Source organism: Rousettus aegyptiacus, unplaced genomic scaffold, assembly GCF_014176215.1.
Source record: "Rousettus aegyptiacus isolate mRouAeg1 unplaced genomic scaffold, mRouAeg1.p scaffold_m13_p_1, whole genome shotgun sequence".
Lineage (NCBI taxonomy): Eukaryota > Metazoa > Chordata > Mammalia > Chiroptera > Pteropodidae > Rousettus > Rousettus aegyptiacus.
Window position 1 is genome coordinate 84,376,469 of NW_023416284.1, and position 27,179 is coordinate 84,403,647.

The 27,179-nt window shown below is 38.1% G+C and overlaps 1 pseudogene; it reads right to left on the bottom strand.

Moving 5' to 3' along the window:
* Positions 1 to 8,688: 8,688 nt before the first annotated feature.
* The window catches only part of LOC107521710, a 33,845-nt pseudogene continuing 15,354 nt past the window's right edge, over positions 8,689 to 27,179 (bottom strand).

Sequence of the window (27,179 nt, forward strand, 5' to 3'; positions counted from 1 at the left end):
TGTTCAGAACTCCTGTTTTTGCGTCCACATGTCAGACGTTTTCTAGGATCTGAAATTCCAATTCAGGGAGTCTGTAGTCACATTGGCAGGGGCTGCACTGGAGGCTTAGCAAATACCCCCACTCTTAGCAAATACCCCCACTCTAAGAGGTGCCCTCTCCACTCTCACACCTGTGAGAGGCCCTTGGGTGTTCACTTTGGGAAGAATGCTGCGCTCATGGCCAGCTGTGCTATTCTTCTCCAGGCACAAGGGGATCAATGGTGCTTCTGTCTCTTCTCTATTCAGTGGCACTATTAGTGAGAGAATGAAGTGAAACAGAGGCTATGAGGAAATGTGGGAAGCAGGTCTCAGAAACCCTCAGCAGGAAGCTCTATTCTAAAACTTGTTTCGAGCTCTCTAGAAGCTAGTGTAGAAGCTGGAAGAACATTTAACTTAGGCCCATAAGAAATCAGTCCCATTTCCCACGTGTGTTTCTGCTTTTATTGTAGTTTGCATTCTTGGGTGTGCATATGTGGTCACATACCTGTTCAAATGCACAACCATCCACTTTCCCTGAAAAAGTTAAACTGCCAGAGATGATTAGGACCATTCACAGTAATGTAGTTTAAGACAACTTCTTGAGTATACACCAGATGACTCTCTATGTTTTTGTAAGTGTTAGACAAAAAGAGGTGGCTAAGGCTTCCACAGCCACTTGTGTCATTTGCTGGAAATGTGCTCACTACTCAGTGATACAGGGACCAACTGATGTGTGAGGTTCAAGAGGGAGAGCTGTGCTATGTTCTAGGGGACAGCCGCAAGAACTTCAACCGCTTGCCTATTTATGGCTATCAGGAGCTCAGCCCCCCTCTAACTTAACTGATTTGATGCACATTTTCATTCTGTCACTGGTTCGCTTTCCTTCTTGTAGCCAAGCCAGCAAATGAGCTGTGGGGAATGACTAAGACTGAGGAAACGTTGATATAAGTGAAATGAGAAGAGGAAAGGGTTATGAAGGGTTGCTGATATTGTCCCTGCTCTACACAGCACTAATTGTATTTACAGTATGTAGTGTAATAGTCTCTAACCATTCAGGTTTCAAGGTGTCTGTCCTTCCTTTCCTTGGATGAGAACCTTCAGGCCATATCAGTAGTAAGCCATGAAATGAACACCAGTGGTCCGGTTATGAACATAATACAGTTGAGAACTTTGCCATGAAAAAAGTCATAATATACACAGAATAAACATGCATACCACTTTAAAAGGCTCTTTGGGTCTTGCTGAGTTATTTCACTCTAGCTGTCTTATGTCAACTTTGAAGAGTTAGTTAACACTTAATGTGTGATTTTAATAAAAGGTATGGTTACCTGAATAATGCTTCCCCATCTTTTATAAATTACACCAGAATATACGTCCATTATGTTGTGCAATTTTTCTTGTAAGGATCTACGAAATAAAATCATCCCAGGGTTTGATTCTAGGAAAAAGTTGGTCTTACCCATTCACAGATGTTTTCTGAGCACACGCTTTGCATTGGATGTTTTACACATATGATTTTATTTAATCTTCAGCAATAAGTAATAAACCCAGGAGGGATCTGAGCAGCAGGGAGCCAGAGTCCCAGGACTTGCCCCTGCTAGTTGGGGTGTCCCTGCTTGTTGGGGGCAGGACCAGGATCTGGGATGTGGACACACCTCCAGATGCCTCTGGGATATGTGCCCAGATGCGTGTCCTTCCTCATAGGGGTTTCACTGCATTTCTAAAGGCCCACTCCACAACGTAGAGGAAACTGGCTGCTGAGAGCATCTTGAGCTTTAACTAAACACCCATTGGCTCCTGGTGAATAGAAGAGCTGCAAGAAGTTTAAATACTGATGTTTAAAAGAGGCTCCAAAATAGGGGTGGATTTTACTAACTTTTTTTGGAGATATTTAAAAAATTTCTACAGTGAACATATATTCTTGTATAATCAGAAAAATATTTAAAAACTGTACAGGAAAGAAAAGCTTTCTGTTATATTTAAATATTATGGAATTGTATATGGGGCGCATTTGTTGTTTTTTTTTTTTTTTAAATATAGTCACCATGTTATACATTACACTCCTAGGAATTATTTATCATAGTGTAACTGGAAGTTTATACCTTTTGACCACCTTCATCTGTTTAATTCACCCATGTACCCCTAAACCAATCTGTTCTCTATATCTATGAATTTAAGTTTTTTTCTTTCAGATTTTGTTTTTAGATTCCACATATAAGTGAAATCATACAGTATTGGCCTTTGGCTTATTTTGTTTAGCAAATAGCCGTAAAGTCTATCCATGTTGTTGCAAATGGCAGGACTTCCTTCTTTTTATGGCTGAATAATACACATACATACATATATATAGTCTATTGTACATATACATATATTTGTGCATATATGTGTGTGTGTATCTCCCACACTTCATGCATTCATATGGGCACTTAGATTGCTTCCATATCTTGTCTATTGTCAATAATGCTGTAAAAAATATGGGGGGAGGGTGTCCAGATACCTTTTCAAGGCAGTGATTTCATTTCCTTTGAATAAATACCCAGAAGTGAAACTGCTGAATCATGTGGTAGTTCTATTTTTAATTTTTCGAGGTACCTCCATTCTGTTTTCCATAGTGGCTGCACCAATTTACATTCCCACCAATAATGCACAAGGGTTCTCTTTTCTCCACATCCTCACCAACTCATGTCATTTCTTCTTTATGATCATAACCATTCTAACAGGTGTGAGGTGATATCTCATTGTGGTTTTGATCTGCATTTCCCCAATGATAAGGAATGTTGAGCGCCTTTTCGTGTACCTGTTGGCCATTCGTATGTCTTCTTGGGAGAAGAACTTGTTTAGGTCATCTGCCCATTTTTTAATTTGATTTTTTTTATTGTTGAGTTGTACGAGTTCTTTAAACATTTAAGATATTGACTCTTTATCAGATGTATAATTGCTAATATATATATTTTTCATTTTGCTGTGCAGAAGCTTTTTAGTTTGATATATTCATACTTATTTATTTTTGCTTTTGCTGGTTTGCTTTTGGTGTCAAATCAAAAAAAAAATATTGCTAAGACCAATGTTAAAGAGCTTATCGCCTATGTTTTCTTCTAAGAGTTTTATAGCTTCTGATCTTATGTTTAAGTCTCTAATTCATTTTGAGTTAATTTTTGTGTATGGTGTAAGATAGTGATCCAGTTTCATTCTTTTGTGTGTGGCCATCAAGTTTTCCCAACATCATTTAGTGAAGAGACCATCTTTACCCCATTGCATATTCTTGGTTCCTTTTTGTAAATTAATTGCCCATACATACATGGGTTTATTTCTGGGCTCTCTATTCTCTTCCCTTGATCTATGTATCTGTTTTTATGCCAAATACCCTACTACTTTTTGTTTATTATAGTTTTGTAATATAATTTGAAATCAAATAGTGTGATGACTCCAGCTCTGTTCGTTCTGAAGATTGTTTTGACTATTTGGAGTCTTTTGTGGTTCCATACAAATTTGAGGATTGTTTGTTCTATTTCTGTGAAATATTCTGTTGGAATTTTGATAAGGATTGCATTGAATCTATAGATTGCATAGTATGGAAATTTTAATAACATTAATTCTTCTAATTTATGATCATGGAATATCTTTTCATTTATGTATCATCTTCATTTTTTTTTCATCGATATCTTATAGTTTTCAGTGTACAGCTCTTTCACCTCCTTCATTAAATTTATTCCTAGGTATTCTAGTCTTTTTGATGCAATTGTAAACGGGATTATTTTCTTAATTTATCTTTCTGATAATTTGTTATTAGTGCATAGATTTCATATACTGATTTCGTATCTTTCAACCTTGCTGAATTTGTTGATCAGTTCTAATAGTATTTTTGGTGGAGTCTTTAGGGTTTTCTCTATATAATACCATGCCATCTGCAAATAGAGATAATTTTACTTCTTCTTTCAATTTGGATGTTTTTTTCCCCTTGCCTAATTGCTTTGTCTAGAACTTCCAGTATTATGTTGAATAAAAGTGGTAAGAGTGGGGATCCTTGTCATGTTCCCAATATTAGAAGAAAAGCTTTCAGTTTCACCACTGAGTAAGGTGTTAACTGTGGGCTTGTCATATATGGTCTTTATTATGTTGAGGTAAATTCCTTTTATACCTACTTTGTTGAACATTTTTATCATGAGTAGATGTTGAATTTTGTCAAGTGCTTTTTCTGCAGTTATTGAGATTAGCATATTATTTTTATCCTTCATTTTGTGAATATGGTGTATCACTTTGATTGATTTGCAGATGTAGAATTCCTGGAATAAATCTCACTTGGTCATGGTATATGATCCTTTTAACCTATCAATGAAATCAGTTTGCTAATATTTTGTTGGGGTTGCTCTTTCCTTTTAGTCATCATAAAATGCAAAGGTTTTTTTCTCTTTCACATTGCTCTCATCTTATCCCTCTTCTTCCTCATGTTCTTATATCGATTCATTCTTCTTTGAAACTTCCCAGCCTTAAGCAATCAGTACAAGCCCAGTTCTGGTGTGGACAGCCCTCCCTAAACTTGGCCAGGTGGCTGACAGTGGTCATGAGGGTGGTGGCCAGCCAAAGAGTTAGATACCTAACCTTGGAGGCATTTCAATAACTTTATCGTCAATATTCATATTCATATTCATATTCGTATTATTCTGAAGCTTTGACACAATCTGAAGAAAGGAGAATGAATCATCAGTTAAGGCCCAACTATTTTGTAAATGTACTGAGATTTTCATTCACTCACTGAGATTGTTTAGATCTGCGTGAACAGGACAAGCTTTGCCTTTAGATGGAGCCTGAGTTCAAATGCTCAGCAGTGGCATTCAAGGCATAAATCATTCCAATTTTACTCCAAATATGCAGAGAATTTAAAAAAAAAGGAAACCTCTTTAGTTCATTAGATATGGCTAGCACAGTCTTGATAATACAAGGGTAATATGAAAAAGTTGAATTTATCTCAGTAGTGCAAAATTGATGCAATGTGATAAAATTAATGTTGTCTGACTCATTTACAGAGTAAAGTAACAAAGTTGCATGGTCATGTTGGTAGATGCTGAAATAGTTATTTAATTTTAAAGGAGAAGACAGTGGCTAATAGACACAAGTAATAGGCCCATTTATTTTAAAATTTTAATCAACCAGGCCAAATGCGAAGCCCTTTATATACATGATGTTAATTTCCACAGCAAGTTTTTGAAATAAATATTATTTAGATTGCTGTTGTTTTTAATCCATAGATGAAACTTTGGATAAATTTTCTTATCGTCCTTAGAAAAGTGTTCATAATCTCGTTATAACCTTTTCTTTCTTCTTATAGTCATTTAGATACTCTCTTACAATGTCAAGGGCAATTGTGTTGCCAGTTTTCTTGAAATTCGCAACTATAAAATTATACACATAGCAAAGAAAACATGCACTTTTAAGAAAAGGGTAAAATTAAAGAGAGTAAATTCTGGATACACTTTTCTATGTCATTTGGAGACTTTCTGGAAGGACACATCAGCCATTGAGGGCAATAATCATGTCTTTTCAAGGCTCTTTCATCTGGCCATGTGCACAAGTTCTCATTAAACTTTTTGCAAATTTGAAAATGCCTTACCTTTCTGTATGTCTCTAGTTTTACTTGCTTTACCTTAATAAAAATAAAACTCCTAATTTAGCACTTAAAATCCACTCTCTTGGTGGCCAGCGGCAGACTGGATTTAGCTTCTCGATGCTTTGACTGCATCCCCCACATCTCCACTCCCATCTCTACACAGCAGTCTCTGGGACTCTAGATACAGCACGTGTCACTTTGCTGAGAGGTTGGGGGCTGTAAAGGGAAACGAATGATCAAAGTATTATGGCTTCCTTGTGAACTTGTAGGTCATTTTAAATATCCTTTTTTTTAGAAATAACATTTCCTTTTCCTTCCTCATTGTTAGAGGAAATATAAACACACAGCTTACATCAGATTAGAGAACAATTTGCACGTTTTTCTGAAAACATAGTCAAACATAGTCATTTTTTCAGTGTATGAACCCTATGTAGCACCTATATACATCTATATGATGTAAAATATTAAAGTGTGAAATTAAATATGCTTGCTAGAAATGCAGTGCATCCAAACTAGGTCACCTGAAAATAAAAGAAATATTGGAAATAATTAAGATTGTTTTATTTTTTGAATTTATTTATTGACTACCAATTGGTTAAAAAATTTTTTCAAAAGATCAAATTTATCATATAATTGTAAACATAAAATATTTAAAAATATACTCTTTAAATGTTTAAAAATAAGCAGAATAATTCTTATTGGTATATATTTACATATTTCAATCTGTCAATCTGCTTCTTAGCTAATCTACTTCTAATAAGTGCATTTTTTTCACAATTTGATCTTACTAAGAATTTTTAATCAAAATTGTTAATAAATTCAAAATTATTATCAATTGACTCCTGTCTGTTGATCAGCACTCTCAGCTTCATAGATATGAGACCTCTGTAGCCACAGACCCTCTCAGAAGGGCCTACACTTAGTTTAATTCTCTGCTATCATTGTCTTAAGATTCTTAATAATTTTTGCATGTAAGGATCTGCATTTTCATTTTGTACAGGACCCTGAAAATTATGTAGTCAGTCCTGCTGTGGACTATAGCATTTTTTTATTGAGAGAATAATACTTCTTTTTCAGGTGCTTAGAGACCTAGTAAGCTCAGAGCAAATTCTGAGAAATGAACAGTCTCAATTCTATATTTTGCATATTAAAATGTACAAAGATTTGTCAGAATATTTCCATAGTTACAGTCTTTTTGCCTCCATACAGCATATGTTTCTTTTCCAGATACTTTTATCAGACAAAGCTTAACGAATGATTTTGTAAAAGTGTAAAAGTGTATTTCAATAACATCTTCCTTGTTCACATCTCCCCTCTTTATTCTGGCCATGACCACTTTGGAAAACATGTTGTTATGGGTTATTGGTATTGATTTCTCAGTAAGTTAGTCCTAAGGGCAGGGCAGAGAGTGTTATCTCCAGGTGCCCAACTGCCTAGGAGAAAATAGCTCCCAAGGCTCCCAAGAAAAAAAAAATAAAACAATGTTGCAGCCAGAGTACAGATAACAAAGCTGTCCACCAGAAACCATATTTCTTTGTATTAGATGCTAACAGCTAACTTTTGTAATTTGCTTGCTTGATCAAGGCCACCACGATGTAGTTTCTGGCTTTATAAGCAGCTTCCCCTGGAGGCTCGGGGCTGTTTCTCCGACACAGCGTGGTGGAGGAAATCACTCAGTCGCCGGCCGGCTAATAAAGGCTCATAATTAATCTCAATTGGCTCCGTGGGTCTTGGATTTGAACGCGCCACAACAGATTTATCTATATAATTCTTTTGAAGTTTTCACCATATTTATGTGCTGCAAAATATTTGACCTGTTTCACTGCATCCTTTTTACATTTGTTTGTATAGGGAATCTATAAATGTTTCAAATGAGCCATCAGTCTAAACCAAAGTACAGGTGTACAATGAGAAATTTAAATGCTTAGTTATTTTTCCCAACACTTAAAAATAACCCTTCTCAGACTGTACAATTTGCAAAATTTTGATGCTAACAGTTTTGCTCACTTCCTGGCAAGGGCAGTACAGTACCTAATTTGTAATGGAGGCCGGGGGTTGAAAGTATCTTTAAATACATGTACAAATATTTGTCAAAAGTAATCTTATTAAAATAGATTTATTATCCCTGAGCATGACCTATCATCTTGTTTTAATAAGAAACTTGTAGGGACACTGAACTCAATGACAGGTGCTGCCTCAGGAGGAAGCTTGAGGCCATGGCTAGGAAAGACCAAGTCCTCAGTCTGTGCCTCTCTCATCACATGAGTTTTAAAAGCATTTCTATATTCTCCTGGATAGGGAGAATATACAAATAAATACTAGATTTATCTTTAAAATGTCTCTCAATTTTCAAGCACTCACCTCAGTGTTGTTAAATCTCATAAGGAGGGCAAGGGAGCCTTCAGAAGTGCTATTTCTCAGCACTTTAAAGAGCAATAAGTGATTCTGGTTTTTATTACTGACAAGGAAGAACCAGTCTATTGTCAGCATTGTTTCCCAGAACAATGGGAAGGCCGAATCTTCCTGAGCCATCATGTGGGCCCAGCGGGCTCTACTAGTGCATAAAATCAGGCTATTGCTATCAGCCAGCACAACTTGACTTCTGTCAAAAAAAAAACTAGGCTACTGAAGGCTGGTGACTCCCTGGGGATAGGTTCCAAAGGGCCTTACTGCCGTCAGAGCTGGTTTCCAGGGCATACTGGGTACCTGGCCGCAGTGCAAGGCTGCACAGGAAGACTCATAGGTGGTGGCACCAGGAAAAAGCAAAGCACTCAGGTTCCAAATGGAATCATTGTTGTGTATCTTTGGAAATACTATACTTTGAGTCTTGGATGCTTAGACTTCATATCCAAGACCCAATGTTCCCTGTGACATGGCTTGTCTCTGGCCTGTAGAGAGGATAACTCGGTTGGAGCAGGCATGGATAAGTAGTTTTTTCAACGTGACTTCTTTAAAAATCAACTGGCACTACAATTCCAGTTGCTTCTGCTTTGTTTCCTTTCAGCAGATTCCTGTGGTCGGCTTTGCCAGGCACCATTCATAGGAGGCTCCTAGCAAGCAAGTCCTCACCTGGGAGACCAAGCCAAGGCCCAGCTTGACCCCCACCTACTCCTGTGTTCCTCCGGTTGAATAGTGCGCTTTGGCTTCCACCAGGCAGAGGGCGCACACATGGTGCCCGTACGCAGGGTAGAGGATATGAGTCTTCTGAGTTCAGGGTCACTCCCAGACCTTAAATTTGCCCTGACCTTCTTGCTCTATGGGCTGTAAGGCTCCTCTGCATGGGTTCATTTCTGTTGGGGTTCCCTGTCTTCAGGGCCACTTGTCCGCTTCCTGGAGAGGAGGGCCACCTGTACCAGCCGCAGCTCCCTCTTCTCCCTTCTCTCTTCCACCTCCTCGATGTTGCCAGCGAATAGGGCTTTCAGTGGGGCAGTCAACTTGGGCATGGTGGGGAAGTCTCCTAAGCAGCTCTTTACATGATCAAAGGCGATTCCGACTTTCTCATTGAAGTCGGGGCTGAGGAGCGGGATCTTGGCATCACACTGGCTGCAGTGGTTCAGCATAATGAGCTCTGCATCATCGCATCTCCACACTGATTGCCTAGTAGATAGTGCTATGTGTCTTTTCCATGGCTTGCTCTTCCAGACTGTCTTCCAACATGGCCTTGTGTATCAAAGGGTAGCATCTTTCCTCAACTGGACTGGAGCCTTGCAGGGCATGGTGTCGCCCAAATAGAGTAGTTTCCAGCCAGATGTGTGGACAAGTACACAGCCAAAATCATGCTTGCAGTGCCGGGCAAAGCTGGTGTGAAACTTTTCCCAAATCACATGTTCCCAACAGTGAACTAATCAACCTTTCACCTGCGGAGTTGGAGACCTCAGCTCCTTTCTGAAAGCATTTAGCAGGCATTATCCTGATGCAATGTAGAAACTGCTGGCACTGGCTGCAGTACAGCTGGAGCCGAGCCTTGAGCTGGGTTGGGGCAACCAACAGCAAAGAGCGAAAGGGCTTACTTAGCAATGTCAAAGCTTGTTCTCTCTGCAGAGGGATATTTAAGAAGTCTGTGTGCTGATCCGCGTGCAAGTGGGACAGGAAAACAGCAGTGGGGTCGCCCGGGACCCTGTCCATATCATGTCTGTGGTGATGACACAACTGCCCAAATGTGCTTTCACCAAAGTTCAGCAGCAGGGACTTGTCAGAACTTATGTTGACAAGTGTGCAGGTGACATTTCATATCTTCACTGGGATGGTAGACTCTGTTCCCAGGAAGACGATTTCTGGATATTGACATTTTTTTCTCTGTTGGTGCTGGGCCGGGCCACCCTTTACAATCTTCCTGTATTCCAGCACTTGCTCTTGGAAACTGGGGAGCTCCAGGACCTCAGTTATGAATTTATCAGGGTTGCAAATAATAAAGGCATCCCTCTGCTACTCCCTCTGGGAACGGAGCTGATCCTTGAGGAGGCATTCACTGTGGACTATGGCCACAATGAAGGCAGTGCCTTCTTCCTTACAGTGGAGATTGGAGAGTGGGAGAGAGAACTTCCAGAAGCTCAACTTTGATTCTACCCATGAATTAAATGAAAAACTTAGATTGCTTTTTTATTTGAAGCATTTGATGAAATTGGTTTTAATAAAATGTGACGTTTTTCTTCTTCTAATGGAGCCAACACTTTCATGTATTGCTTGACTTATTGAAAATAAGAGAAACTAATTTAGAGTAACAGTTATTTGATCAAATGAAATCTCTACTTCACAAAGTCGTGTATGAATGCACTCCCTGCAGCTGTACTTATTAGATTGTTGTCTTTGGATAGAATTTTCTTACAATAAATACTAAATTTTGAAGGAAATGCTGACGTTTTCTTATAGATTTGCATCTCCTTAACTTCATACACTTAGAGATAGCACTATGTTACCAATGGTGGATGGGAAATAATGTTTTGTTCACATTACACATTCTATTTCTTGAGATATGAAAATTTAGTACATAATTTTGAACTCACTGTTTGCTGAAAAAATTTATTGCAAAATAAAAAAGTATAACCAAACAGTAAAATAAATAAACGTCTGTAGATTTTCACTATGCAATGAATGATAAAACCACTGTTGCCAGAGACTTTAGGCTTTTTTCATAATCCTTTTACTGGATTGATTGGTCACCCTTTATTTCCCTGTGCATATTTTACATAAGCCTAAGATATAACTTCACATGTTTTCAACTGACCCTGCCAAATAGTGGCTTCTCGTAAGCACAGCAAAAAGCCAAGTAGCTGTTGGGGAAAACAACATCAAATACTTTCCCACCAACACTTGGGGTGACTTAGTTGTCCCTAGCTGCTGTAACCCAGTACATGTTGTTTGATCAATAAGTTAGTTCCTTATGTGCTATCCTCGAAAGGCGAAGCTCCTGGAAAGGGTCAGGAAAAGAGAAACAGATTCACTGGTTTCCTTTCAGATTTAACCACAGGTTAAAATTGAGAATGCTATGCACTGCTTTGTCAGTCATCAATTTACTCTCTCTCAGTTCCAAAACCATCTTTCATTGATAAGCTCTGTAATAATGGAACTGGACCCTGTAAACATTACAGTCAGCCCTCATAACCCTGGGTTCTGCATCCACAGATTCCACCAACTGTGGATCGGGAAAAAGCATTGCATTGTTATTGACATGTACTTGGTAGTTAGGCCTAGGATGGTGGGATCTGTACTGAACATCTACAGACTTTTTTCTTGTCATGATTCCCTAAACTATATAGTATAACAACTATTTATATAGCATTTATATTGTATTAGGTATTATAAGTAATCTAGAGATGTTTAAAGTGTATTGGAAGTTGTGCATTTTATATGCAATTACTGTGCCATTTTATATAAGAGACTTGAACATACTTGGATTTTGGTAACCATGGGAGTCCTAAAACCAATCCCCGCTCCCATTGGATACCAAGGGATGACTGTATGGCTCCACTAGCTGGCACAATGTTGGGATTTTTCAATAGAGGGTGCTGGGGAGACACTGAGCCAAGGTAGCTTTGGGAAGTCACTTCCATTCCAAATTCTGGTCCTATGATTACTCAGTGCCTGGTCCCAGCAGCCCACATCGACCATCTCTAACTACATTCTCATGCTTTCTGCATGCAATGGCCATTTCTGCAGTGACAATAGCTGCAACCTCAGGCAACTTGTATCCCTACTTGGCATTTTGCTTCTATAGACCAGCTCCAGACTTCTCCCACCCACCAGCAAGTCAGATGGCTTCTGTTGCCCAGCTCTAACACGTGCCCATTGGTCAGTGGCTGGCTTTGGGTTCCTGTGCGAGCCACATGCTCTTCAAAGAGGTCCGAATCTCAGTGAGGGGCAAGGGAGTAGAGGTAGTCTTTTCACTGTCTTTTATTGTCCACTCGTCCACTTGTTTCAGCCTGGAGATAGCAACTGACCTTATGCACTTGCTACTTCTGCTCCCCTAAGAATCTTATTTTACTCCTTTTCCTAATGAACAATTCTGTAGACTGGTTCTCCTGTCCGAACAACTGACATGGCTTTGTCTCCCGAGTGGGCCTTGACTGATGTTGCTGCACGTGCATCTCACACGCTGTCAGGAAGGACCACGGCAGAACCTTCAAGTACAAAGTGCGTCTCTACCAAATCCTTCTGGTTTAGTTTAATGTAGCTATTAACAAAAATACTTTATTAAAAATGAAAAGCCTATGACAAACACTGAACCAGGTAGGACACTAGGACAATAGGTATTACTGGAACTGTCCCAAGGAAACCAGAGTTACTAATATTACTATACAATGTTCCAAGAGGACTTGAGGATTTTATTTCCTTTTTAACTTTCCTATCTGCAGTACATCCAGTCAAAGAACCCTAAAAAGGAATGGATATATTTAGAAGACAAACAGTCCACCTTAGTGGCCACCCAACTCCTTATCATTTAATACTTCCAAGTAATAGCCTTAAAAATGATGAAGAGAATGACAATGCACTTACCAGGGCACTAATGGCAGTTACCAGGTGGAATCATGTCAGAAAAGTTGTTGGATTATCTTTTGGATTACCTGCATGACCACTTCATAGCTGAGTACTCTGAATTTAGGATTGTGTTAGTACCAATTTAATTGTTGTGTGGTAGTAAAAAAAAAAAAAACAGTAGTAGATCTTACATAAATTACGTGTTAACTTTTTGGACTGGCTGAGTAATATCCAGTGGTGGGAGAACTGAAGAGAGAAGAGATTTCGGCAAATTGAATACATGCATTAGTATAGGTACACCAAATTCAACAGAATCTGTGAAAAAGTAGAGGATCATTTTCCATTTGAAATAGCAACTTACTTTCAGCAAAACAGCATCACTGATCAAGGGCAAGGAGACTCCATGGAGTCATTTAGCCTGTCTGCTCCTGGAAAGTGAAAATTCCATTCCCTAAGCATTCTTAGCACTTGTTCATCATAACTGTCTTCTGACAATATTAATACCATGTGGTGGTAGGAAAATCTCTGCTCAGATAAGGAGGCTGTATGGACTGCAGTTTTTTTTCTTCCATGAACTTTCCTTGGGACCCTGAATAAAGGGTAAAAACTGTGTCTCCTTTCCTCTCCTCTGTAAGTACGAGGAGCAGAGTTAACAGTTTCTACGTGTTTTCTAGCTTTGACAGTTCGTGATGCTATCTCTGCTCTCCAGGGATGAAGTAACAGAGGCAAATGTTTTCTTCACCCTGCACCTTCTCAAAAACATAACAGCCTGCTGGGAATGTTGTGGTGAGAGCAGGAGATGAGGAGGGGGAAGCACAGTGTGGCCTTTGCTGGAGAACGTGACCAGTCCCTGAGTGTGGATATTCGGAAGCCTAGTGAAGGCTAAAGGAGGCCTCCTCATGATTAGTGCCAAGTGAATGATTCAAAGTGGAGTGTTTTCTCATCTAACAAGGTGGAGTACAGGGATTTTCACCCTCTGCCCTCTAGGACCTCTCACTGTGCCTGGATTCTACATTCCTTCTGGAGAAGTGGAAGTCTAAGGTTGAAGTCCTGGGATCCCAGCCTGTGAGTAGGCTAGGGGTGTATCTTTCCTGGGGCCCGTAAGCCTGGAGCCAAGGCAATAAGGAAAAACTACATCAAAGAATGAGGAGCTGGGAATCAGTAGATACTCTCAAGTTTAAGTTGAAACTCTGTGAAAAATGAGGTATGGGGTAAAAGAGAGGGTGAGGTAGCAACTTGTATCTGAGACTCTCACTTAAGGCACCTTTTCTCATCAGGTGCCTGTGACCTCTACATCCCTCTACCTCTTTGTAGTGCAATTCATTACTCATGTGTTTGTAGTGATGCTGGTGTAAACAAGCCTACTGCACTGCCTGTTGCATTAAAGTATAATGCACACAATTAGGTACAGTACATAATACTTGATAATAATAATTGACTATGTTACTGGTTTATGTGTTTACTATTGTACCTTTTAGGTTTGTATAAGTGCGCTCTATGATGTTTGAACAACTATGAAATTGCCTAAGGACGCACTTCTCAGAACATGATAGTAATTGGTACGTGATAGTAATTTAATTGTCCCAGGACTTATTTTTTCACCTGTAAAAGGAAAACTAGTTTGATGCAAATTTATTTTAATGACTGGAAATCAAACTTTTCCACAGTGCAGTGTATTTATGACATGGTAGCATTGTGGCATTGACACCCATAGGTATTGTTCTGCATTATATTGAAATTAATTCCTTTTTAGATTTATTAAGAGTGGTCCATGTTGTTTAATGTTTCAGCCCTCTCAAAAGCTTTACTGTAAAAATGGGACTGAAGCAACAGAAAAAAGGGGAGAAAAAGAGTCATGCTGTTAACCTCCTTCCAACCCTTCTGGCACTGGTGTGAGCTGAAACATACCCGGGGGCATACTTATGTGTGAATGTGTGTCATCACTGTAGAGCAGCTAATGATGGGAAATGCCATGCTACTGACTGGCACCTGATATTGGAACTAAATAGAGGTGTGGAAATGAGATGAAGGAAATGACAGGAAAACTAGAAGTAGGTGACTTTGAGGAATTAAAAGCAGTTGAAATGCAAAGTCAAGATTTATGGAATATTCCAGTTCATTCCTTTACCTGTTCAGACAGGATGATTACACACACACACACACACACACACACACACACACACACACACCAAGCTAGATTTTGCCTGGATCTTCTAGATGGCAAAGCTCTCATGCTCAAGTAGAATCAAATTCAAATTTTATCTGTGTCTCTCATCGTTTTTATCTAATTATTTCCCTCTTTGAGTTTCTTTAGTTGATGCCATGCTCTGGTGAGCCCAGTGCTTCAAATTTTAAATATCCCTTCCTGGCTCCTTTTTTTCCTGAAACATCTTCAGGTATAAGGTGAGATCGTGTAAGCCTGGAAGCAACTGGAGGAAGGCTGGACCCGGCTCTGCTGGGGGCTTGCCCACGGCCAACACGCTGCCTTCCAGCAGCTGCAGCCTTTGGGTCCAAGCTGTGCCTCCAAAGGCTCTGAGACACTTTGTGATTTGAGATCAGTTGAGGAAATTTTAACATTCGACATTAAATGTGAACTTCTATACGTAGGGTACCATTGTACAAACAATACCACTATTGTACTTTCTTGGTTGACATTTTATACGTTTTTTGAAGCTTAGAAGAATTTGCACTGGTTTGGCCTGTTATTCTATTTTTAGAGAGTGACCTTCACACTTTTTTATTTTGAATCATTGGTTATTTTTTTATTTAAAAATTTTCGATTACACTTTACATCCTGTGGCTGTTTTGTAACTGCCAATTTGTACTTCTTAATCTCTTCCCGTTTAGCTTTTAGCATTGCTTATTTTATTTTTCTAGCTTTATTGAAATATAATGGACAATTAGTTGCTCTTATTTACATTGTACAATTCAATGAGCTTTTAAAATTATATTTGGCATACAATAATATATTAGTTTCAGTTGTATAGCATAGTGATTAGACATCTATATAACTCATGAAATGATCACCCCACTAAATCTAGTATCCTTTTTCCCCTTACATATTTATTACTACATTATTAACTATTTTTCTTATGCTACACTTTATATCTCCATGACTATTTTATAACTTATCCATTTGTATTTATTAATCACTTTGCCCTTTTTCACCATCCCTCTTACCCCCTCCCATCTAGTAGCCCTCAAAATATTATCTGAAACTATGAGTTTATTTCCTTTTTTGTTGTTGTTATTGCGCCTTATTTTGTTCTTTTCACAGGTATGTGAAACCACGAGATATTTATCTTTATCTGACGTATTTCATTCAGTGCAATACCCTCTAGGTCGATCAAGGCAATGTCTTTTCCCATCCCCTTCCTTTTAGTCTGTTTGTATCCTCTAATTTGAAGAGAGTCTCTGATAGGCAGGACATATTGAGGTCTTATTTTGTTATCCATTCAGCTACTCTATCTTGTGGTTGGAGCACTTAATTCTTTTCTATTATAGGAAATTGTTGATAGGAATGTAGATATTATCATTATTTATTCACATTTTTGATACATATGTTTTCTTCTTAAAGAAGTCCCTCCAGGGGGTTATGTCAGAAACATGACAGAGTAAGAGATATCCCTAGATCTCTCCCTTTGAAACAACAATAAGCTGAACATCTAAAACTCAACAAAAAACACCCAACTTGCAAACCAGCATGTCCGAGCATGGTCTCTGAGCATAAGGGCTACCACAGGTCAAAACTCCAGGTGTCAGGTGGTGGACTGGGAGAAACAAAGAAGCTGCCTCTTGCAGGCGGAGCTCCCTGTAGGAGGAGAGAGAGGAGAGAAGGTATGGCGGGTTCCCTGAACAACCCTGCCTGTGAGAGCTGTGAGCTCCATGCAGTATCAGTGCCCAGGGATCAAAAGAGAAATTAGATAAGTGGGGAGAGCAGAAAAACAACAGTTGATTATTAACAGCCATGGTTGCAAAACTGGAGGCTAAGCTACAGCCTACATTCGCCAATCCAGAAAGCACGTCCTCCCATATCCGCCAAGACTGAACACCACAGAGCCTAAGGGGAATTTGAGTAAATGCTACCAAAACTGTCACTAATGCTGACAGGGACTGAGACTGAAGGTAGTGAGTGTGATTGAATATATATCTATTAAACCTTTATACAAAACAAGGATACAAAAGTCTTAGATGTCACCTACTGGAAACCAAAAGAAAAATGCCTTCTTTGCAACAGACTAAAGAGAGACTTTTATATAACAAATCTTCTTTCTGGAAAAAAAGCAGAATATACTTCCATTAATGCCCAGGTGGAGAAATAGTCCATTATACAACATGAAGAACCAAGGTGAAAGTCATCTCAGAAAGAAAGAGAAACATCTCCAGAAAATAAGCTTACAGAAATAGAAATATGTGACTTAAATGACAGAGAATTCAGTACGGTACTTCTGAAAAAATTCAATGAAATCCAAAACAACTCATATCAACAATTTCAGGAACTGAAAAAACAACTAGATGAGCAGAATGAGTTTTTTAGCAAGGAGGTTGAAACCTTCAAAAAAAAGCAAAAAGAACTTCTGGAGATGAAGAACACACTGAAAAAGATGAAAAATGAAATAACAAGCTTGGAAAATAGAGTCAACCAAATGGAGGAAAGGATCAGCGACATCAAAGACAGAAATCTAGAAATAAATCAGAAGGAAGAAGAGAGAAATCGAAGAATGAAAAATAATGAAAGAGAAATACAAGAACTAGCTGATACCGTTAGGAGAGGAAGCATAAAAGTAATGGGCATTCTTGAAGGGAAGGAAAAGGTGTAGGAATTAGAAAGCATTTTCAGACAAATAGCAGATAAGAATGTCCCAAATTTAAAGAATGAGCTGAAATTAATAGAACACTCGATTACCTCAAGCCAAAAAGGTCTTCATCAAGACACATTGTATCAAAATGAAGAAAAATCAGTAACAAGGAAAATTCTCAGGGAAGCCAGGAAAAAGAAGATGGTAATCTATAAAGGAAAACACATTCGATTATTGTCAGACTTCTCAGCACAAACCTTACAAGCCAGAAAGGAATGGAATGAAATAGTCAAACTATTAAATGACAGGAAATACTAGCCAAGAATAATGTATCCAGCTAAGCTCTCCTTTAGATATGAAGGAGAAATAAAAACCTTTCCGGACATATAAAAATTGAAAAAATTTTCTACTATGAGGCCTGCATTACAGGAAATACTGAAATGGGTCAGCTTACCCAAAACAAAATGACAAAAAAAAAAAAAAAACATAACTAGGAGTAAAGAAACTAGCAGGCAAATAGAAGCAGAGGAGTGATAGCCTTACTAAGAACAGGGCATTATAAGCTTAAACAATGAGAAGAGATTTGCTGAAACAAGAGAGTAATGAACATTCAGCATACATAGGAACAAATTGAGACAACAATGACAGAAAAGGGGAGAATTCAAAGATCCAAATTCACAAAGGGGGAATGGAGATAAGACACACACAGAAGAAAATGGACTATTTATACACACATACATATGTGTATATACATTTGTATGTATATATGTATATATATGTGTGTGTGCATGTGTGTGTGTGTGTGTGTGTGTGTGTATAAAACTATCCTGTACATATTTGTTATGGTAACCACACACCCAAGATTCAGACCTGAAGTATATAACATTAAACAAGAAGGACCAGAGGCAAAACCCACAAAACACAACCAAAAAAAAAAAAAAAAAGGAGAGAAAAGAAAAGAAAAGAAAAAACAGACACACAAGGACAAGGAAGTAATGGAAACACTGAGCTACCAGAAAGCAAAACATAAAATAGTTATAGGAAAACCTCATATTTCAACAATCACCCTAAATGTAAATGGACCGAACTCACCAATAAAAAGGCACAGACTTGCAGATTGGATCAAAAAACAAAACCCAACCACAACCTGCCTCGAGGAGACATCTCTCAGTTCCAAAGACAAATATAGATTCAAAGTAAAAGGGTAGAAAATGATATTTCAAGCAAATAGCATTCAGAGAAAAACAGGAGTAGTGGTACTAATATAAGATGAAATAGACTTCAAAATAAAAGAGATAAAGACAGATCATGAGGGACACTTCATATGATGAAGGTATCAAACACCAAGAAGAAATAACACTTAATATCTATGCTCCTTAAAATATATAAGCAATAACTAACAGAACTAAAAAGAAAAACAGACCACAATGCTATTGTAGTAGGGGACCTAAATTCCCCACTGTCAGATATGGGCAGATCATCCAAACAGAAAATCAATAAGGAAATCATATCCTTAAATGACACATTAAACCAATTGGGCATAATTGACATTTACAGAGCTTTCCATCCCCAAATGGCTGCTTATACATTCTCTAGTTCACACAGAACATTCTCAAGAATCGACCACATACTGGGACATAGAGATAGCCTCAACAAATATAAGAGGATTGAAATCATACAAACCATATTCTCTGATCATAATGCTTTGAAGCTGGATATCAACTGTAAAAAGAAAGCGGGAAGAACCACAAATACATGGAGATAAAACAGCATGCTACTGAGGAATGACTGGGTCACAGAAGAAATAAAAACGCAGATCAAGAGATACATAGAAATGAATGATAATGATAGTAGAACATATCAAAACTTTTAGGACATGCCAAAAGCAGTCATAAGAGAAAAGTTCATGTCATTAAAGGCCTACCTCAAAAAACAAGACTGAGCCCAAATAAACAACCTCCCACTTCATCTTTAAAAAACTAGAAAAGGAAGAACAGATGAAGTCTGAAGTCAACAGAAGGAAAGAAATCATCAAAAGTAGAGCAGAAATAAATGAAACTGAAAACACTGGAAAAGATAATTGCAACAAAGAGCTGGTTCTTTGAGAAGGTTAATAAAATTGACAAACCCTGGCTAGACTTACTAAAGAAAAAAGAGAAAGGACACAAATAAACAAAAACAGTGATGAAAATGATGACAGACACCCCAGAAACACAAAGGATTATACCAGAATACTATAAAAAAGTATATAACACCAAATTTAATAACCTAGAAGAGATGGACAAGTACTTAGAATGATACAATCTTCCTAGACTGAATCAAGAAGAAGTGAGAAATCTAAATAGACTAATCAGCAGTATGGAAATTGAAACAATGATCAAAACCTACCAAAAAGTAAAAGTCCAGGACCAGAGACTTCACTAGTGAATTCTACCAAACATTCAAAGAAGATTTAATAATACCTATTATCAAATTCTTCCAAAAAAGCTGAAGAGGAGGCAATACTTCTTAACTCATTTTATGAGTCCAATATTACCCTGATACCAAAACCTGGTAAAGATAACACCAAAAAGAAAGCTACAGACCATGAACACAGATGCACAAATCCTAAATAAGATACTATTGAACTGAATACAACAACATATTAAAAAGATTATACACCACAATCAAGTGGGCTTCATACTAGGGGCACAGGGATGGTTGAACATATACAAATTGATTAATGTTGTACACAACACAAACAAATTAAAAAATAAAAATTATATGATAATATCTATAGAAACAGAAAAAGCCTTCAACATGATGCAGCATCCACTTATGATCAAAACACTTAACAAAATCAGTATAGAAGGAAAGTACCTTAACATAATAAAGGCCGTATATGACAAACCCTTAGCCAACATTATACTTATTGTTCAAAAACTAAAAGCCTTCTCTCTAAGATCAGGAACAAGGCAAGGCTGTAGTGGACAGGTATTCAATATAACATTGGAAGTACTAGCGAGTGCAATCAGGCAAGAGAAAGATATATAAAGCATCCAAATAGAAAATGAAGAAGTCGAACTGTTGCTATTTGCAGATGACATGATTCTTTATATAGAAAACCCCAAACACCCCACAGGAACACTGCTCAAACAATAAGCAAAAGTGGTAAAGTTTCTGGATACAAGATTTATGTTTAAAACTGCATAGCATTCCTATACTCTAATAATGAAGTGTCAGCAAAAGAAGTGGGAAAAATAATTCCTTTCACAATTGCAACAAAAAGAATAAAATACCTGGGAATAAATCTAATGAAACATGTGAAGGACCTATATAATGAAAACTACAAGACCCTATTAAAGAAATCAAAGAAGATACAAAGAAATGGAAAGACATTTCGTGTTCTTGGATTGGAAGAATTAACATAGTTAAAATGACCTTATTACCTAAAGCATTATACAGATTTAATGCAATCCCCATCAATTCCATTGGCATTTTTTTAAAAAAAATAGAACAAATAATTATCAGATTCAGCAGAAGCATAGAAGACCTTTAATTGCCAAAGCCATCCTGAGAAAAAAGAACAAGGCTGGAAGCATCACTCTGCCCAACTTCAAATTATACTACAAAGTGACAATAATCAAAATGTCATGATATTGGCAGAAAAATAGATACACAGACAAGCAGAACAGAATTGAGAGTCCAGAAGTAAATCTATGTTTATATGGGCAAATCTTTTTTAACTAAAATGCCAAAAACATACAGCGGAGAAAAGAAAGCCTCTTCAATAAATGGTGCTGGGAAAACTGGAAAGCCACATGCAAAAGAATGAGACTAGACTGTTGTCTATCACCACACACCAAAATTAACTCAAAATAGATTAAGGACCTGAAATAATAAAATGCATAGAAGAAAACATAGGAACTAAATTCAAGGACCTTAGAGTTAAAGAGGATTTTATGAATTTAATCTCAAAGGCAAGGGAAGTAAAGTAAAAATAAATAAATGGAACTATACCAAACTAAAAATCTTCTGCACAGAAAAAGAGACTATCAACAAGGTAAAGAAACAACCATCCGAATGAGAAAATTTTTTCTGCAAGCAATGCCTCAATAATAGCCTAATGTCCAAAACATACGAAGAATTCATACTACTCAATAACAACAACAAAAAAAACCCCAAAGGATCCAATCAAAAAAAATAGGCAGCGGTCTTGAACAGACACTTCTCCTAAGAGGATATACGAATGACCAACAAATATATGAAAAGATGCTCAATATTGCTAGCTATTAGAGAAGTGCAAATCAAAACCACAATGAGATATCATCTCACACCTGTTAAGGCACAGCTGTTATCAACAGGACAAATAATATACTGCTTGTGGGACTACAAATTGGTACAGCCAGTATGGAAAGCAGTATGCAGGTTCCTCAAAACACTAAGAGTTGATCTACCATATGTTCCAGCAATCCCTCTATTGGGTATTTACCTCAAAGTCTTGTAAATTCAAATCCAAAAATATATTTTCACACAGATGTTCATAGCAGCATTATTCCCAATGGCCAGGACATGGAAGCAACTGACGTGTCCTACCATAGATAATTGGCTAAAGAAGCTGTGGTACATATATACAATGGAATAATGCTCAGACATAAGAAGAGATGAAATACTGCCATTTGCAACAGCTTGGAAGGACTTTGAGATAATCACGCTAAGTGAAATAAGCCAGACAGAAAACGTTGAAAATCACGTGATATCGCTTATATGTGGGATATAAACCTAAAAGCAACAAACAAACAGGACAAACAGAGACTCATGAACATGGAAAATAGACTAGCGGTTACTCTGGCGTTGGGGGGAAGAATGAAGGAGGGAGGTCTATGGGGTAAAAGGGATCAAATATGTGGTGACAGAAGGAAACCTAACAGTGGGCAGTGAACACACTATATATATATATATATATATATATATAGATATAGATATAGATATAGATATAGATATAGATATAGATATAGATATAGATATATATATATATATATATATATATGCCTTAGTGTTAAATTGTACACTCGAAACTTACTGGATTTTGTTAACCAATGTCACTATAAAAAAAAAAAAAAAGATGCCCTCCAACATTTTCTGTAATACTGGCTTGGCAATGATAAGTTCCTTTACCTTATTTTTGTCTGGGAAATTCTTTATCTGTCCTCCACTCTAAATGATAGCTTTGCTGGATAAAGCATTGTTTGTTGTAGATCCTGAATTTTTACCATGTTGAATAGTTTGTGTCAAGCCCTTCTGTCCTGCAAAATTTCTTTTGAGAAATCAGCTCAAAATTTCTTTTGAAAAGTCTTGTGGGTGCTCCCTTGTAGATTACGAATGGCTTTTCTCTTGTTGCTTTTAAGATTCTTTCTTTGTATTTAACCTGTGGCATTTTAATTATGATGTATCATGGTGTGGGCCTCTTTGAGTTCCTCTTTCTTGGGATTCTCTGAGCTTCCTGGGGTTGTATGACTATTTCCTACACCAAGTGAGGGAAGTTTTCCATCATTATTTATTCAAATAGCTCTTCAGTGTCTTGTTTTTCTTCAGGAACCCCTATGACATGTGTAATTTTACATTTAATTGTGTCCCATAGGCTCCTTAAATTATTATTATTGTCTTGGGTTCTTTTCTCTTGCCATTCTGATTGGGTGTCCTTGGCTTCTCCATCCTCTATATTGGTGATTCGATCCATAGCCACTATGTTGATTCCCTCTAAAATACTCTTCATCTCAGATAAAACGTTCTTCATTTCTGACTGGTTCCCTTTTATGATTTCCATTTCCGTTTTTCTTTTTTTTATTTCTTTGTTAGAGTTCTCACTGAAATCATCTACACTTCTGCTAAGTTCATCAAGCATCTTTACAACTAGTGTTTTGCACTCTACATCTGTTAGATTGCTTGACTTCATTTTTCCTGGGTCTCTGTTCTATTCTTTGGTTTCTGCTTCTTTGTCTTCCAATTTTGGCTGCCTTCCTATGTCTTTTTCTATGTACTAAGCAAAGCTCTTCAGTCTCCTGGTCTTATTAGTGCAGTTTTGTGTAGTAGATGTCCAGAGGCACAGTCCTAAGAGGGGTTCAGCTGCAGGCCAAGTTTAGCCCCAGCCTGTGCCCCTCTAGGGCCACCTGTTAAGATTCAGCAAGCAATTCACAGATGCTGTGTTTATAGTTGCCTCAAAAGGCCACACCAGAAACCAAGGCCAGCTGCCTCCGGTGTAAGTCTAGGTGCTACTCAGCAAGGAGCCCCAGACTTGTGGAAGACACATCTGAATGTGGCTTGGGTGGGGCCAAGAGTTGGGGGAGGTGGAGTGTAAGAGAATCCTCTGGGTAGAGCGGCCTCTGTTATCCAGTTTGTTGAAGTCTCTGCTGTGGCGGCACTGCGTCTGCACACTGGGAGTGGGGAGGGCTCAGCAGAAGCACAATGGATGCTGTGGTCACTTCTGACCAGAAGAGAGCCTTACCTTTGGCTCTCACTCCAACAGCTATTGTCCCCTTCTAAGTCCCTGCTGCCCCATCCCCCGTGCAGCCAACCCGGTGCTGGTGCTCAGAGTGAGCAAATACAACACCATGAAAGTCCAGTCATGGACACAGCCCCTTTAAGAAGCATCTGCATCTGCCATAGCCTCTGACCGGCAGCCTCGAATCTTCGCCCCCTCCTTCCTTCTACCTTTGCAGGTTATTTCTCTCCCTAGTTGTAGTGCTTCTGTTCATCTAGATCCCAGGTGACTTTACTTGCTGTTTGCTTTGTTTTTCTGTCACAACTTTGATTCGGTCACTAGAGGGATGAACAAAGCCTCTATTATCTATGCCATTTTCCCCATCTCTCTACACATTTTTTTTTTTAATGTGAGACATGTCCTCTCGTAATATTTTAAGAGGAAGCTTAAAACACTGAATAGTGGAGAAGCTCTAGCTGAAATAGTTGTCTCCAGCCCCCAGTGTTACCCAGCTCCGCTTTCTTCCCATTTTGTCCAGAGAGACTTAGAAAAAGACTCTTCCTAAGGGTTAATGGAGTGTGGTTTCAGAACTGAAGTGTGAGGCACTTTGCAGTCCACTGGAAAACTGGACAAAGAAAGATAAGATGATGATTCACCCGTAAATAAAAATGAATCTATAATAGTACAGCAGTTGCTAAAAAAATCCAACACGAAAGTATCATATGATCCAGCAATTCCTCTTCTGGGTATATACTGAAAATAATTAAAAGCAGGGACTCAGATTACTTGCATACCCATGTTCAGAGCAACATTATTCACAGTAGCCAAAAGGTGGCAGGAACATAAGTGTTGATGAATGTATAAACAAAATGTGGTATATGTATGCAATGGAAAATTATCCAGCTTTAAAAAGGAAGAAAAGTCTGACACATTACAACATGGATGAAACTTAGGGACATTATGCTAAGTGAAATTAGAAAGCTACAAAAGAAAAATTACTATATGATTCTATTTATATCATTTTCCGAGGGTAGGTAAATTAAGAGACAAAAAATAGAACTGTGGTTGCCAGGGCATGACGGGGAGAAAGATGAGGAGTTAGTGTTTAATGGTACAAAGTTTCAGTTTTGCAATTAAAAAAAGAGTTCTATGGATGGGTAGTGATGATGACATCACAACAATGTGAAGATATTTAATTCCACAGTATCTCAAACAAGTATAGTTAAATGATTAGGATAGTAAATTTTATGTTATGTGTATTCTACCACAATTTTTAAAAAAGAATCTGTGCATGATGGTTCTTATCTTTGGGTGGAGTTTCTAGTAACTTTGTTTTACTTATTTTCTAATTTTCCAAACTAGTACATATATGTGGCTTTAAATTTTTTGAGCTAAAAACATACATGCATATATAAAAGGGTAAAATTATAGATAAAAAGGCAGTTTGTGTTGGCTCTCTGAGTGTCAGTGTCAGAGATATTGCTGCCCAAGAAGGGGAGGTTCGGTGGTGTGAGGCCCAGTTGGAAGAATGCACAAGACACAGGCAAGAGGATGAAACGTCAGGCACCAAGTTTATTGTGCGGAATGCACTTCTGTTGGGAAGTGCAGTTCGATTGGGGAGTGCAGTCTATTGCAAGTGGTGCGCAGTCTTGCATGCACTTCTGCTCCCCTTTCTTGTGCTCCCCTTCTGCTCTCCAGGGGACCGCATGGCTCCTCACACTGCAGAGTACAAAAGTGGCATTCAGCCACACATGCGTGATATAATAAGCTGAAGTATGTTTTCATATTCTTTAAGTCTGGAGTCCTATTGCTGGCTAGAGCCTGGATCACAGCCAGACCTTGGACCAGCAGGGCCTGGAGCCCACACTCATTTTTTCACACCAGAAGATGAAAGCCAGTGTGGCCTTCCTAGGTGGCAGGACGGGCAGTGTGGTGATGGGCAAAGGGCAGACGTGGGTAGAAAGATAACTATATAGGCGAAGGAATTTCTTACAGTGTTCATGGGAGAAATCAAATGATAAGTTTATTTTCTCTAGACAAAAGCATCAATATGTTATAGCAAAAGTGTATCTTTAATAACTAAGGAAAAATTACAACTCTGTTTCACCAAAAAGCAAAGATTTCAACTTTGTTTTATTTTAAACTTTTGCTAAAAGTATATTTAAAACTGAAATACAGCTATCTAAATGAACTTTTTATAAAATGGATCATTTTTGCTGTGTGATTGTGCATCGCGAACGAAGAATGTAACACAAATAAATGAGAACTTTATCTTCTGAAGTTATTTAGTGGGAATATATAATCTTATTGCTCTGAAATGTGTTCTCTGTGACATATGTACAAAGGAGGTAGTGGGTAATACTTTAAAGAAGCAGTCCTTAGCTCCTCCTGTGTCTCAAATTTCTTTTACAATCTGGCAAAAGTGTCCCAGAACGTTGTCATATGTACATTTGTATGGATGCTCCCTTGAAGTACATCCATGGACCCCCAACCGGGGTTCCCTGGGTGTTATTTCTTCTAGCTTACGGGAAGAGAGGAGGATACAGTAACAACCTGAATTCTCATTCCAACTCGACATTTAAATCACTATCTGGTTTGGAGAATTCTGTAAAATTGCTGGTGAAACATTTTCACTTTTTTATTTCTTGGAGATATGTTAGATTTAATTTCAAAGACTTTTTTCTGACTGCCTGCCTCCTATTTTCATGCCTTCCTGGCATAAATAAATCTGTCACACTGGTTTTCAGCTGGGGACTGTCGTTCCCCCTCAAAGACATTTAGCACTGTCTGGAGTCATTTTTGGTTGTCATAATTGATGAGGTGCTGCTGGCAACTGGTGGGGAGAGGCCAAAGATGCTGCTAATCATCCTAACAATGTACAGGACAGCCCCTCACTGAAGGGCCATCTGGCCCCAATTGTCAATAGTGCTGTGGTTGACAAACCTTTGCTATAAATAAATCAAACTTCTTTTTTTATATAGGAACACACATAATTTTCTTTCTTTTTCTTCCTTTCATATTCTCTCTCTCTCTCTCCTGTTTTCCTTTTCCTCCTCTCTCCCTTTTCTTTCTTTTCTTAATTTTTTACTCCACAAAATTTTCAATACAAGCATTTGTTTGGAGGTCACTCTTTAGGGTATTAGAAGGTAACGTTGGAAGATGGTGGTGTTTTCTGTTAATAGGCATTTTTGTAAACAAGCATGAGGATGTTCACAAGGGTTTCCAGTCATTTCTCAATGAAGTCAACGAATATTGCAAATAACGCTTTCTTAGAAGTGCTAATGACCTCCTTGGAGGAAAAAAGTGTCATTTCCTTTCAGTA